The following is a 14,422-nucleotide window of genomic DNA, read 5'->3' on the forward strand; positions in this document are numbered from 1 at the left end:
CCCCTTGTTGGGCAGGGACCGTCTCCATATGTCGCCAGCTTGTACTTCCCAAGCACTTAGTACAGTGCTCTGCACACAGTAAGCGCTCAATAAATACAATTGAATGAATGAATGAAATCTTCTGCCAGAGCCTTCTGTGGGTGAAGAACCAAAGAAGTAAGGTAAGAGATGGCATTCTGCCTGGCTGAAATAAAGTTTGATATGAAAATTAGTTTTGTTGATAATGTAGACTTTCCCTGATTCATTTTTCTTCCCTTTCATTCAATCGTATTTATCGAGCACTTACCGTGTGCAGAGCACTGTACTAAGCACTTGTCCCAACCTCATAATGACCACCTCAGCCCTTTTGCACTAACAATCTCCCATTGAAATGATCAATTCACATACCCTGCTATTTATGCACTTTTTCTTCCTGTCTGCCTCCCAGCTTAGATTGCTAGTTCCTTCAGGGTAGGAATCAAGTCTCCTGCATCTAATGTTTGCAGTGCTCTGCACACAACAGTTGCTCAATAAATACTCTTGATTGACTGATTAATAGCTTGGGACCATCTCCTGCTTCCTAGTCAGTTGTTTTTGTGAGAAGCCTTCCTGGAAATGCCTTAGCCCAGGGCTAAGTTGGCACTCCTCTCATCCACTGCACTGCATGATGCCTCTTGATCCTGGGCCCAAAAGCTGACCCAACCCCCATACCTCTACTTGCTGGAGAACAGGAAGGTAGGAAAGGCAAGGGGATTGAATGTCTGTGGTAATAATAATTATGATATTCATTAAGCATTTACTATGCACCAAGCACTGTACTAAGCATTGCAATAGATACAAGATAATTACATCGGATATACTCCCTGGCTACATGGGGCTCACAGTCTAAGTGGGAGGGAGACCAGATCTGGAATCCCCATTTTACAGAGGAGAAAACTGAGGCACAGAGAAGCTAAGTGACTTGCCCAAGGTCACACAGCAGACAAGTGGCATAGTCAGGATTAGAACCCAGGTCCTCTGACACTGTAGTGGTTTGGGGAAACACACTGGCCACTTGCAGACATTTACTGTCGGTTGGGGTGTGGGAGGACCTGAGGGATGGTGATAATGATGGTGGCACAGAACAGTACAGAACAAATGGGTAAAAACTAGAGGTGAGTATCAGTTTTTACTCTGCCTCTCAGGCTGGTCAAACTTCAGTGCCTATTTCCCCTCTAAATTGTAAATTCCTTGAGGACGGGGAAAGTGTCTACCTACTCTAGTGTATTTTCTCTCCCAAGGCCTTAGGACACAGTAAGCAGTCAATAAATACCATTGATTGATCAATTAATTACATAGTTTTCCCCAAGAATGAAACTGGCTGGGGCCTTGGATTGGATACCCATGGAGAAAAGAGGTTGGGAATTGTGCCTTTCGCGGTGCCATGAATTTTGGGGACTGAGTTTTATTGATTACGAGTAATTAAATCCCTTGTCTGGGTAACTATCACTGGGGCCCTCCGCTGGATAGGATAAACTGTTATGGTTTTATGGAGGTACCAATTGAAGTGTGAAGGTGAGGAATTGAAAGTAAACAAAAGGAAATGTGTCTTTATGGCTTAGTGGATAGAGCCTGTTGTTGGGTAGGGACCGTCTCTATATGTTGCCAATTTGTACTTCCCAAGCACTTAGTACAGTGCTCTGCACATAGTAAGCACTCAATAAATACGATTGAATGAATGAATGAATGAGTACAGGCCTGGGAGTCAGAAGGACCTGGATTTTAATCCTAGCTCTGCCATATGATCTTGAGAAAGTCACTTCACTTCTCTGTGCCTCATTTAATTCATCTGTAAAATGGGGATTGGGACTGTGAGCCCCACGTGGGACAGGGACTGTGTCCAACCTGATTAGCTTGCATCTACCCCAGTGCTTAGTACAGTGCCTGACTCATAGAAAGCACTTAACAAATACCATCTAAAAAAAGAAAAGAAGTGTTCGGATCATTTCAAGGACAAGCGGTCTCTGCTGGGTAGGTAACTAGAGGGAAAGTTGGGAACATCTGGAGGCTGACCCATCTCTAATATTGGGAATGGATGCACAGAAGGGCAAACATTACATCATTTCCCAAGCTTCCATTGCTAGTGTCAAAGACAAGATATTAGACTGAATGGACTATTGGTCTGATGCAGTAGGATTTTATAATCTTAAGGAGGAAATTGAACTTTCCTGGAAAGTTCATCGAAGTGCTGAGACACCTCTCTCAGCATGGCATGGCTGGCTGGGTCAGAGCCAAGGATGCCCCCTCTGAGTCATTTCCCAATGTCAGTGGAATAAAGCAGGGATGCGTAGTTGGCCTGATGCAGTTTGATTAATTCTATTCGGTCATGCCGGAAAATGTGACAAAAGACCTAGATTAGTCACTAACATAAATTCTGGAAAACTCTTCCAACTCAAGGGATTTCAAACATCATCAGAAGTTATCGACAGTCATTCAAGAATTATTGTTTGCAGGCAAATCTCCCCTAGAGGAACACATTCAAGAAGACACATAAACGATCCTCTAGACTGTAAGCTCCTTGTGAGCAGGGAATGTGTCTTCCAGTTCTGTTATACTGTACTCTCCCACATGTTCAGCACAGTGCTCTGTACACAGTAAGTGCTCAATATGTACAGTTGATTAATTATAAAGTGATTCACCGAATCCTCCAGGAATTATGGACTGTTGATAAATCAGCACCAGGGAAGCCAAACACCAAAGCAGTATATTCTATTGGCAACAAAGAGGTAAATGCTGTCACAGATTTCTGTCACCTGGACAGCACACTGACTGACACAATGCTAGATTAGGTTAGGTTAGGTTAGGAAGTAGAAAACAAAATAAAAAAGTCAGCACATCCTTTGGGAGTCTATTAAGTAGAGTTTGATTGTATCAAACTTAAGACCAAACAAAATGCTGTCTGAGCTGTAGTGTAGAACTGGAAGGCCTTCCCAGACTGAGCCCCTTCCTTCCTCTCCCCCCTCGTCCCCCTCTCCATCCCCCCCATCTTACCTCCTTCCCTTCCCCACAGCACCTGTATATATGTATATATGTTTGTACATATTTATTACTCTATTTATTTATTTATTTATTTTACTTGTACATAGCTATTCTATTTATTTTATTTTGTTAGTATGTTTGGTTTTGTTCTCTGTCTCCCCCTTCTAGACTGTGAGCCCACTGTTGGGTAGGGACTGTCTCTATATGTTGCCAACTTGTACTTCCCAAGCACTTAGTACAGTGCTCTGCACACAGTAAGCGCTCAATAAATACGATTGATTGATTGATTGGAAGATCAGACTCACTAACATATGGTAAGATAAAATCATGAGCAATGAAGATTGGAATGAAATCCATCCTCTAGAATCGAAGCAGTGTGGAAAAACAGCATGCAGAGAGCCTGCAGGTGATGAAATAACTGTGTGGAAAGCAAGAAGAATTCCTGCACCTGCTAACAGCATGCATGTTTGCAGCTTCATTTCAATGCCATAAATGAAGGCTTTGAAGATGTAAGTTTTGTCACACTTTATGCAATCAGCCAAAATCCACCTGGTTAATAATAATAATGATAATAATAATAATAGTGGTATTCGTTAAGCGCTTATTCTGTGCCAGGCGTTGCACCAAGCGTTGGAAGTGGACAAAGTCTCTGTCCCATGTGGGTCTCACAATCTCAATCCCCATTTTACAGATCAGGTAACAAAGGCCCAGAGAAGTGAAATGACTTGCCCCAGGTCACACAGCAGACAAGTGGCAGAGCCAGAATTAGAACCCATGACCTTCTGATTTCTAGGCCCATGCTCTATCCGCTATGCTCTGCACTTGGATCTGTATGTACCCTATGGGGACTTCATATTCACCCTAACTTTAGCCCCTATAGCACTTGTGTACATGTCCCTAATTTATTTATGTTAATGTCTGTCTCCCCCACAAGACTGTGAGCTGGTTGTGGGTAGGGAACTTGTCTACTAACTCTGTTATATTGTATTTTCCCAAATGCTTATTACAGAACGCTGCACACAGTAAGTGCTCAATCGATATTATTGATTGATTATTTGGGTGGCAGCAGAGTAAAAGTACAGGGCTTAGGGTAGATGGAAAAGCCTTAAGGAAGCCTGTCCACAAGGCAAATGTTCTGACATCAAGGCTTCCAGAGAGGGTGGTCGGAAAGAGGCAATTGTAAACCACTTCCATATTTTTACCAAGAAAACTATGGATACACTACCAGAATGATTGCCGATGGAGAGCGGGGTTCTCTGGGAGAGATATGTCCATGGTGTCTCTGTGGGTTGGAAACAACTCAATGGCATAAGACAAGACAAAAGAGAGCGTGGTGAGACATAGTCAAATAATTTTCTCTCATTACTCCTAGTATCGTAGGAACAGACCTCAAAGCTATCTGGTCTGTCCCCTCCTTCAGACACAAGAGATGCTACAGAATCCAGGACAGATGATTGGTTGTTCCATTTTAAAAAGAGCTCTTCAGCAATGGAGATTCCACAGCCTCTCTCCATAGCAGGGTCCAGTCAGTCAAGAAATTTTTCTTTATATTAAACCTTCTCATCAATTAAAATTTGGCCTAGCCATCCATCTGCTAACAGTTGAACTTTGAAATTTGGGCAGGCCTAGGGAGAGAAGGAGGAGACTGGAGGTTTGGAGGGCTCTTTTTTATGTAGTATTTGTTAAGTGCTTACTTTGTGCCAGGTACCATAATAAGAGCTGCAGTAGACACAAGTTCATCAGTTTGGACACAGTCTCTGCCCCACACGGAGCTCACAGTCTTAATCCCCATTTTACACATGAGGTAACTGAGGCCCAGAAAAGTGAAGTGACTTGCCCAAGGTCACACAGCAGAGAAGCGGCAAAATCAGGATTAGAACCCAGGTCCTTCTGATGCCCAGGCCCATGCTCTATCCATTCAACTATGCTGCTTCTCTTCTTTGTGCAAGCCTTATCCCTACCACTCAGACCAAGAAAAATTTTTCTGTTTAGGTCCTGGGTTGAGCAAATTTGCTTCTGAGAAACTGAATCTGGTTTCTATGCCTGGAACATTCTGAGACAAGTCATTTCATTTTGGTGCTTTATTATGAAGCATTGATCAGCCTGGAATGGAAACCTTCTCCCAGCAAGATTCTAATAGGTGTGTTCACACTCCTCTGGCTAGAGCTCTCCTCCCTCTCAGTCCTGCCTTCTTTGGAGTTCAGGCACCTGCTCCCTTTATCTCTGACGGCAAAAGCCTGCTGGACCTGAAATGACAGAAAATGGGGGTTCCACTAGGCTCTGAGCGGGGGTGCCTGCCCTGTAGGGAGTATAACTCAGAAGAGGTTGGCAGCATTTGAAACGAGCATCTTCAAAAACAAAGCAAAAATTCCAGGAAATTTGCTTGTGCCAATTTGGAGTGGCATTGAAACACCCTGCCTGTTGTAAAGTGGTTGTCCCTGACGTTTCCTGTCTCCCTGGGACACACCTTCTGCCTGGCTGTGATAGCGTGAAGTGGCACAGATTGTAGGACTTACCTAGGTTGAATGTGTCACATGCCAACACGATCCCTCAGATTTCCTCTCCAGAAAGGGAGTTTAGATTCCATTCAGCTGATTCATCTCTGACAACTCCCTTCATTGTACTTGGTTATAAAAATACAGGCTCACAGTATGGGAACCTGATGAAAAAACATCTCCATTCTATTTTTAAGTTGAGCCATTGCTGTTTCCTATTAATAATGACTAATGCGTTCTATGGTCATTCTTTTAAAACAAGACTTTCATTGTGATTTGAAGTTTTTTTCCCTACCCTAAATTTTGATAATGTGAAAAAAGGAAAGGGATTGGACTATCAAGGTTGGAGCCCTGAGATAAAGGAGTCAAGAATGCTTCAAACTTACCTTGAACCTACTGTTGTGTATCTGCCCATACGCTTAGGGAGTTCCTGTCTCTAAGGAGAGAAGCCAGTAATGGAGGAATGAAGGGACAGGAATGAAGACAGCTGGGCTGATAAAATCTTGGGGCCAACTAGCTGAGGCCTCCTCTGTCAGCTGCTACTGGCTTACGGAGCCCCCACCCACACCGTAAGCACTTTCTGTGAAAGAGAGAGTCAGATAAACCAAGAGTCAATCAATCCACCGATCAGTCAATCGATCAATCTTATTTATTGAGCAGTTACTATACGCAGAGCACTCTACTAACTGCTTGGGAGAGTACAATACAACAGAGTTGGTATTTTGGTGGCTATTCATGCAGCTCGATGCCAGCCAATCTGTTTCTCAGCTGGTCTGTCTCCCTGACTGGAAGGAACTTTTAGTTCTCAGCCTCCCTGAGCTGTGGATCCTGCTGCTGACTTCCACAGTTCAGCTGCGATCCTGGAGTTCACAGTGACTTGGAGGGGAACTCAAAAGAACAGCGTGGACTAGTGCGAATCAATAATCAAACAATCAGTCAATTGTATTTATTGAGCACTTAGTATGGTGCAGAGCACTCTACTAGGCTCTTGGGAGAGTACAACACAATAATATAACAGGCACATTTCCTGTCCATAGTGAGTTTACAGTCTAGAGAGAGAGATAGATATTAACATAAATAAATAACTTATATATACGTATACATATACATATATATATATATAAGTTATTTATTTTTATATATAAGTGCTGTGAGGATGGAGGGGTGAGTAAAGGAAGCAAGTTAGGGTGATGCGGAAGGGACTTGACACCTGTCCACATGTTCTGTTCTGTTCTGTTCTCTGTCTCCCCATTCTAGACTGTGAGCCTGTTGTTGGGTAGGGACCGTCTCTATATGTTGCCAACTTGTACTTCCCAAGTGCTAGGTACAGTGCTCTGCACAGAGTAAGCACTCAATAAACACGATTGAATGAATGAATGAATGAAAGGGAGCGGGAAAAGCGGAAATGAGGGCATAGTCCGGGAAGGCCTTTTGGAGGAGATGTGCCTTCAATAGGACTAAGTGCTTAGTACAGTGCTCTGCACATAGTAAGCGCTCAATAAATACGATTGATGATGACTATGAAGATGGAGAGAGTCATTGTCAGATATGAAGAGAGAGGGTGTTTGGGACAGAGACAGGTTGTGGGTGAGAGGTTGGCGGTGAGATAGATGAGATCGAAATACAGTGAGTAGACTGGCATTTGAGAAGTGAAGTGTGCGCTCTGGGTTGTCGTAGCAAAGTAGCTATGGTAAAGCCGATGGCAAGGAGTTTCTGTTTGATGCGGAGGTGGATGGGCAACTGCTGGAGGTTCTTGAGTAGTGGAGAAACTTGGACTGAATGTTTCTGTAGAAAAATGATACAGGCCACAGAGAGAAGTATGGACTGGAGTTGGGAGAGACAGGAGGCAGGGAGGTCAGCGAGGAGGCCGTTGCAGAAATCAAGGCAGGAGAGTGAAAATACTTTAAATTAACATTGTAGCATTTTGGATGGAGAGGAAAGGGCAGATTCTAGCGATGTTTTAAAGGTTGAACCAACAGGATTCAATGATAGAATATGTGGGCTGAATGAGAGAGGAGACAAGGATAATACCAAGGTTCTGGGCTTGTGAGACAGGAAGGATGGTGGTGCTGTTTATAGTGGTGGGAAAGTCAGGGGGAGAACAGTGTCTGGGTGGGAAGATGAGTTTGGTTTTAGACGTTTTAAGTTTGAGGTGATGGCAGGACATCCAAACGGAGTTGTCTTGACGGCGGGAGGAAATGCAAGACTGCTGAGGAGAGAGAGAGAGAGTGAGATCATGGCTGGAGAGGTATTTGGGAATCATCTGCACAGAGGTGATAGTTGAAGCCATGGGAGCAAATGAGTTCTCCAAGGGAGTGGATATGGATAGAGAATAGAAAGGGCCCCAGAACTGAACCTAGAGGGACCCCCATAGTTAGCAAGTGGGAGACAGAGGAGAGCCTGGAAAAGAGACTGAGAATGAGTGGCCAGAGACATAGGAGAACCAGGAGAGGACAGTATCATAGAAGCCAAGGTAGGAAAATGTTTCCGGCAGAAGGGAAGGCAGCTGAGAGGTCGAGGAGGATTAGGATGGAGTAGAGGTCATTGTATTTGGCAAAAAGGAGATCATCAGTGACTTCTGAGAGGGTGGTTTCTGTGGAAAAAGCATGGGCCTGTGAGTGAGGACCTGAATTCTAATCTCAGTTCTGCCACTTGTCTGCTGTGTGATCTTGGCCAAAGCATTTCATTTATTGGTGCCTCAGTTTCCTCAATTTGTGAACTCCCCTCCCTTCTAGACTGTGAGCCCACTGTTGGGTAGGGGCCGTCTCTATATGTTGCCAACTTGTACTTCCGAAGGGCTTGGTACAGTGCTCTGCACACAGTAAGCGCTCAATAAATACGATTGAATGAATGAATGAATGAATGAATGGTATTTATTAAGTGCCAGACATCGTACAAGCACTGGGGTAGATACAAGATAATCAGTTTGGACACAGTCCATGTCCCACATGGGGACAAACAGTCAATCTCTATTTTACAGATGAGGGAACTGAGGCACAGAGAAGTGAAGTGACTTGCCCATTGCCACGCAGCAGACAAGTGGTGGAGATGGAATTAGAACCCAAGTCCTCTTACTCTGAGGCTCAGGCTCTTTCCACTGGATCACACTGCTTCTCAGCGATATTGCAGGGACTAAGTCCCCTTTTGTATTGGTAATGAGGGGACAGGGCTTTTTTGGGGTGGCCTAGAGGACCCCCAGGGGCAATGGGCCTGGGTCACCCGCCTCTCTGTCCCCCTGTTAAAGCAGATGTAGAGAGGGATAGAAATATATTAGCATCAGTACTTAAATTCATATTGACCATCTTTAACCACTTGCTCTTCAGACTTTTAAGAAACACAAACTCACCTGATATCTCATCAGATTTAAATGCCTTTTGTAGTTAGATGGAGCAGAGGATTGGGAAGCTGCTCCTGTTCCATGAGTGAGCCCAAGAGCATTTTGATGTATTTTGCCTCACTGAAACGTTTCACAAGACGCCACAGTCATTGGAAAAGTCAGGAAAAGGCACAAGACTTCAAAGGAAATGAAATGTCATAACCATGACTTCAAGGAGATGTCCAGATTATTTGCTGTACAGAAATCTCGTCTCATTAGACTTGCTCAAAATGAATTCAAAAGAAAGCGCAAAACTTCAAAAAGAAGCATTCGTCTTTATTCTCATTAAATTTCAAGCATGTAGTAATATAGTAAGGACTTCAAAGCAGTTCAAAAGTTCAGAAGAAACCTTTCTTATTCAAATTAGCTGACATCAATACCACCGATGCAATCATTTTCCATTTTGTTGGGAGAAAATCCTTCCTTTCAGATTGAGTGAGATTTGTATGCCACTGGTCCCTGGTTCCTGCCATACCTGAAGGTAGAATTCTGGCCTTTACTGACCTATGATCTTGTCCAGAAATGGCACTGCTCATGAATCTTGTAGATTTCACCTTCAACTTTTAATTGACCAAAGGGCATAAAAAAACAAATATATAATCCATTCACTATGCCTCACTCTCATCTCTCCTGCTGCTGAAGATTACTCATGATTTCCCTTCTGCCTGAGCCTTCATCCCCTTCCACATCCAGCTGACCACTGCTCTCTCTCTTTTTATATTCTAATTTCTTTATGGAATTAAGTTCTTACTATGTGCCCGGCACTTAACTAAGCAACTGGGGTAAATACAAGATAATCAGGTTGGTTACTGTCCATGTCCCACATGGAGCTCACAGTCTTAATCCCCATTTTGCAGATGAAGGAACTGAGGCACAGAGAAGTTAAGTGCCTTGGTCACATAGCAGACAAGTGGTGGAGCCAGGATTAGAAGTCAGGTCCTCTGGCTCCCAGGCCCATCCTCTTTCTATTAGGTCACGCTGCTTCTCCATCTTCAAACCCCTGTGGAAATCACACCTCCTCCAGGAGACCTTCCCTGATTAATTTCATTTCCCTACCTTATAGCCTCCTCCAAGTGCCACTTCAGCATTTTCCCACCATTTAAGCTTTGGAGGATTCCCCTCTCCCTCACTTGACTTTTGTACAGAATCACCCTGTCTCTCTCACAGAGTTAGGTGGACACTTAGTATGTAGTAGATAGAAATCAGGCCTGAGAGCCAGAAAGCTATGGGTTCTAATCCTGGCTCCATCACTTGTCTGCTGAATGACCCTGGGCAAGTCACTTCATTTCTCTGTGCTTTGGTTACTACAACTGCCAAATGGGGATTGAGACTGTGAGCCCCATGAGGGACAGGGATTGGGTCCAACCTGATTTGCTTGTATTAACCCCAGTGCTTAGTATGGTGCCTGGCACATGGTAAGTGCTTAAAAAATACTATTATTATTATTATTATTATCAATAAAGACACAATCTCTTCTTGGTAGGTCTGACTCAGAGTCCTCAGCCTGAAAGAAACCAGCTTGGGAGAGCCAGGGGGTTGAAGCATATGACATGCACTTCATAGGGGGATATGGGACATTGGGAAAGGACAGAAGATCCATATGTGAAAGCTATTCCATGACAAGTTCCTGGGAGCAGACTGGTTGGGTAGAGAGAGTGGTTCATTCAACAAACCTCCCCGCTCCAAAAGTAAAAAAACACCAATATTGTCTTGACCCTTCCCACCTCTTCATTCATCATGGCGTAATCTTGCAGGAAGGAAAGTCTTTCTGACATCATGACAATCCTTGTAAAATATTAATCACTTGTGTTACGTTGGTGAGACCACCAGTCAAAATCCTGTTGAACAGTAACTGTCCCACAAGCTATCAAGGGCCCAGGATGGGAGACGCTCTTTCCCAGGACTTGTTTCCTCTCTCAAAAGACAAGCATGCTTTGAAGTTCACCGCATCACCCACCATCACATGCTCTCTGCCAGGGGTGCTATTCAGACTGTGAGCCCAAAGTGGGGCAGGGACTGTATCCAACCTGATGTACTTCTATCCACCCCAGTGCTTATTACAGTGCCTGACACAGAGTGAGTGCTGAACAAATATCACGGTTATCATTGTTATTATTACTGGGAGCCTGCTGGGGGTTGTCTGATTCATTCATTCATTCAATCAATCGTATTTATTGAGCGCTTACTGGAGAAGCAGCATGGCTCAGTGGAAAGAGCACGGGCTTGGGAGTCAGAGGTCATGGGTTCTAATCCTGCCTCTGCCACTTATAAGCTGTGTGACTTTGGGCAAGTCACTTAACTTCTCTGGGCCTCAGGTACCTCATCTGTGAAGTGGGGATTAAGCCTGTGAGCCCCATGTGGGACAACCTGATTACATTGTATCTCTCCCAGTGCTCAGAAGAGTGCTTGGCACATAGTAAGTGCTTAACAAATACCAAAATTATTATTATTACTATTATTACTGTGTGCAGAGCACTGTACTAAGCACTTGGAAAGTACAATTTGGCAACAGATAGAGACAATCCCTACCCAACAACAGGCCCACATGTCTGGGGCCTCCTCCCCCAACCCACCCAAGAGTCCACATCTTGCCCCTTAGCAGCCAGATGGCCAGCTAAAGCTGGATCACTGGGCCCCCTAATTCTTAGAACATGGAGAAGGCTGCAGCAACTTGTAACCTCTGGTTGTGGCCTGGAGTCTAGGGGCGATTCAGGGCTGTTCCCCTCTGAGTAGTATATATCTACTGACTTATGTCCTTGACTTTCAGTCTATTCTTAAATGCTCTCATTGTCTGTAATGTACTTCTTTGTTCTCTTTGTTTCTCCTCCCCTAATTAAGCTGTGAGCCCTTTGTGGGTCAGGGTTCTAATTCCGGCTCAGCCTGCTTGTCTGCTGTGTGACCTCGGGAAAGTCACTTAACTTCTCTGTGCCTTAATTACCTCATCTGTAAAATGGGGATTAAGACTGTGAGCCCCCTGTGGGACAGGGACTGTGTCCTACCTGATTACCTTGTATCTACCCCAGCACTTAGAACAGTGTTTGACACATAGTAGGTGCTGCCTGGCACATGGTAAGTGCTTAATAAATACATTAACTAATTAACTCTTAGCAATACAGACAGGCTTGCTCCCACATCCATTTACTCAGAGCACGGGTGTTTCTGGGAGGCCTTCCCAGACTGAGCCCCTTCCTTCCTCTCCCCCTCGTCCCCCTCTCCATCCCCCGCATTTTACCTCCTTCCCTTCCTCACAGCACCTGTATACATGTATATACGTTTGTACATATTTACTACTCTATTTATTTATTTATTTTACTTGTACCTATCTATTCTATTTATTTTATTTTGTTAGTATGTTTGGTTTTGTTCTCTGTCTCCCCCTTCTAGACTGTGAGCCCACTGATGGGTAGGGACTGTTTCTATATGTTGCCAGCTTGTACTTCCCAAGCGCTTAGTACAGTGCTCTGTACACAGTAAACGCTCAATAAATACGATTGATTGATTGATTGATTGACCATTGGGGTTTGGGGCTGTCGCCTCTTTAAATAGCCCTAGAGAGTACAGAATGAAGAAGAGTTAATTGGGAATACATTTTATTTGATCAGATGGAGCAATTGGCTTTAACATCACACAGACATGCTCCCTGCTCTTAGTTTGGCAGCTGAGGAGGGGCTCGTTAGGGATAAAGAGAGGCTTCAAGCACCGAATATGTTTGCTATGTGGCAGCATCTCTACTAGTCAATCGGTCAGTCAGCTGCATTTATTGAGCATTTACTGTGTACAGAGTACTACTAAGGGCTTGGGAGAGTACAACGTAACAATCTAACAGACACATTCTCTTGCCCCCCAAAGAGTTTACAGTCTAGAGGAACACATATGGACCAGGAATCCATGTCTATGCACACACACACACACACACACACACACACACACACACACATACATACATATATATATATATATATATATATGACCCACAAAGGGCTCACAGCTTAATTAGGGGAGGAGAAACAAAGAGAAAAAAAAAAGTACATTACAGACAATGGGAGCATTTAAGAATAGACTGAAAGTCAAGGACATAAGTCAGTAGATATATACTACTCAGAGGGGAACAGCCCTGAATCTCCCCTGGACTCCAGGCCACAACCAGATGTTACAAGTTGCTACAGCCTTCTCCATGTTCTAAGAATTGGGGGGCCCAGTGATCCAGCTTTAGCTGGCCATCTGGCTGCTAAGGGGCAAGATGTGGACTCTTGGGTGGGTTGGGGGAGGAGGCCCCAGACATGTGGGCCCATTGTTGGGTAGGGATTGTCTCTATCTGTTGCCAAATTGCACTGTCCAAGTGCTTAGTACAGTGCTCTGCACACAGTAATAATAATAATAATAATAATAATAATAATAATAATAATAATAATAATAATTTTGGTATTTGTTAATACATGCCCAGAGTCCATCAAGGCCATAAACAAACATATGGGCCCCTAGACACATATGTGAAAGTGAAATCACAAGCACCCCTCACCACACACACACACACACACACACGCACACACTCAAGAAGATTCACACAGATCCAGGAAGTTGACTACTATAAATCTGTGGCAAGTCAAGATGTTAGTGACCAGAGTGGCCATTTCCCCTAGACTTTGTAATAGCTGGGCAGACCCAGGATGACTGGATAGGAGGGACAGAGACAGGGATAGAAAGGGCTCTAGCTGGCAGGGGCACCTTAGTACAGTGCTCTGCACACAGTAAGTGCTCAATAAATACGATTGAATGAATGAAGAATGGGGAAGCAGTATAGCATAGTGGATAGAACACAGGCCTGGGAGTCAGAAGGTCATGGGTTCTAATCCCAGCTCCGCCATTTGTCTGTTGTGTGACCTTAGGCAAGTCACTTCACTTCTCTGGGCCTCAGTTACCTCATCTGCAAAATGGGGATTAAGACTGTGAGCCCCCCGTGGGACAACCTGATCACCTTGTAACCTCCCCAGCGCTTAGGACAGTGCTTTGCACATAGTAAGTGCTTAATAAAAGCTATCATTATTATTCTTATTATTATTACAGGGACTTTGCCCAACCCGATTTGCTTGTATCCACCCAAGCACTTAGTACAGAGCCTGGCACTTAGTAAGAACTTAACATATACTATTATTATTATTATTATTATTATTATTATTATTATAATGCCAAGGTCCCTTCCCCTACATAGTGTGCCCAGCAGTAGGCCCAGGGCGGTGACTAGAGCTGTGACCAGGGGGTAGCTTTGGGGAAGATCAAATGGCATCTTGATGTACTCCACCTGTCACCACCTGCATTTGGTTTCCAGCCGCACCCCTGCAGGGAGGCAGGATCTGGGCTGGGGGTCGCAGCACTAGATAGTAGAACATGCATGGCTTAGTGGAAAGAGCCCGGGCTTTGGAGACAGAGGTCATGGGTTCAAGCCCCAGCTCCACCAATTGTCAGCTGTGTGACTCTGGGATAGTCACTTAACTTCTCTGGGCCTCAGTTACCTCATCTGTAAAATGGGGATGAAGACTGTGAGCCCCCCATGGGA

This window comes from Tachyglossus aculeatus, chromosome 1 (genome assembly GCF_015852505.1).
Source record: "Tachyglossus aculeatus isolate mTacAcu1 chromosome 1, mTacAcu1.pri, whole genome shotgun sequence".
Taxonomy (NCBI): Eukaryota; Metazoa; Chordata; class Mammalia; order Monotremata; family Tachyglossidae; genus Tachyglossus; species Tachyglossus aculeatus.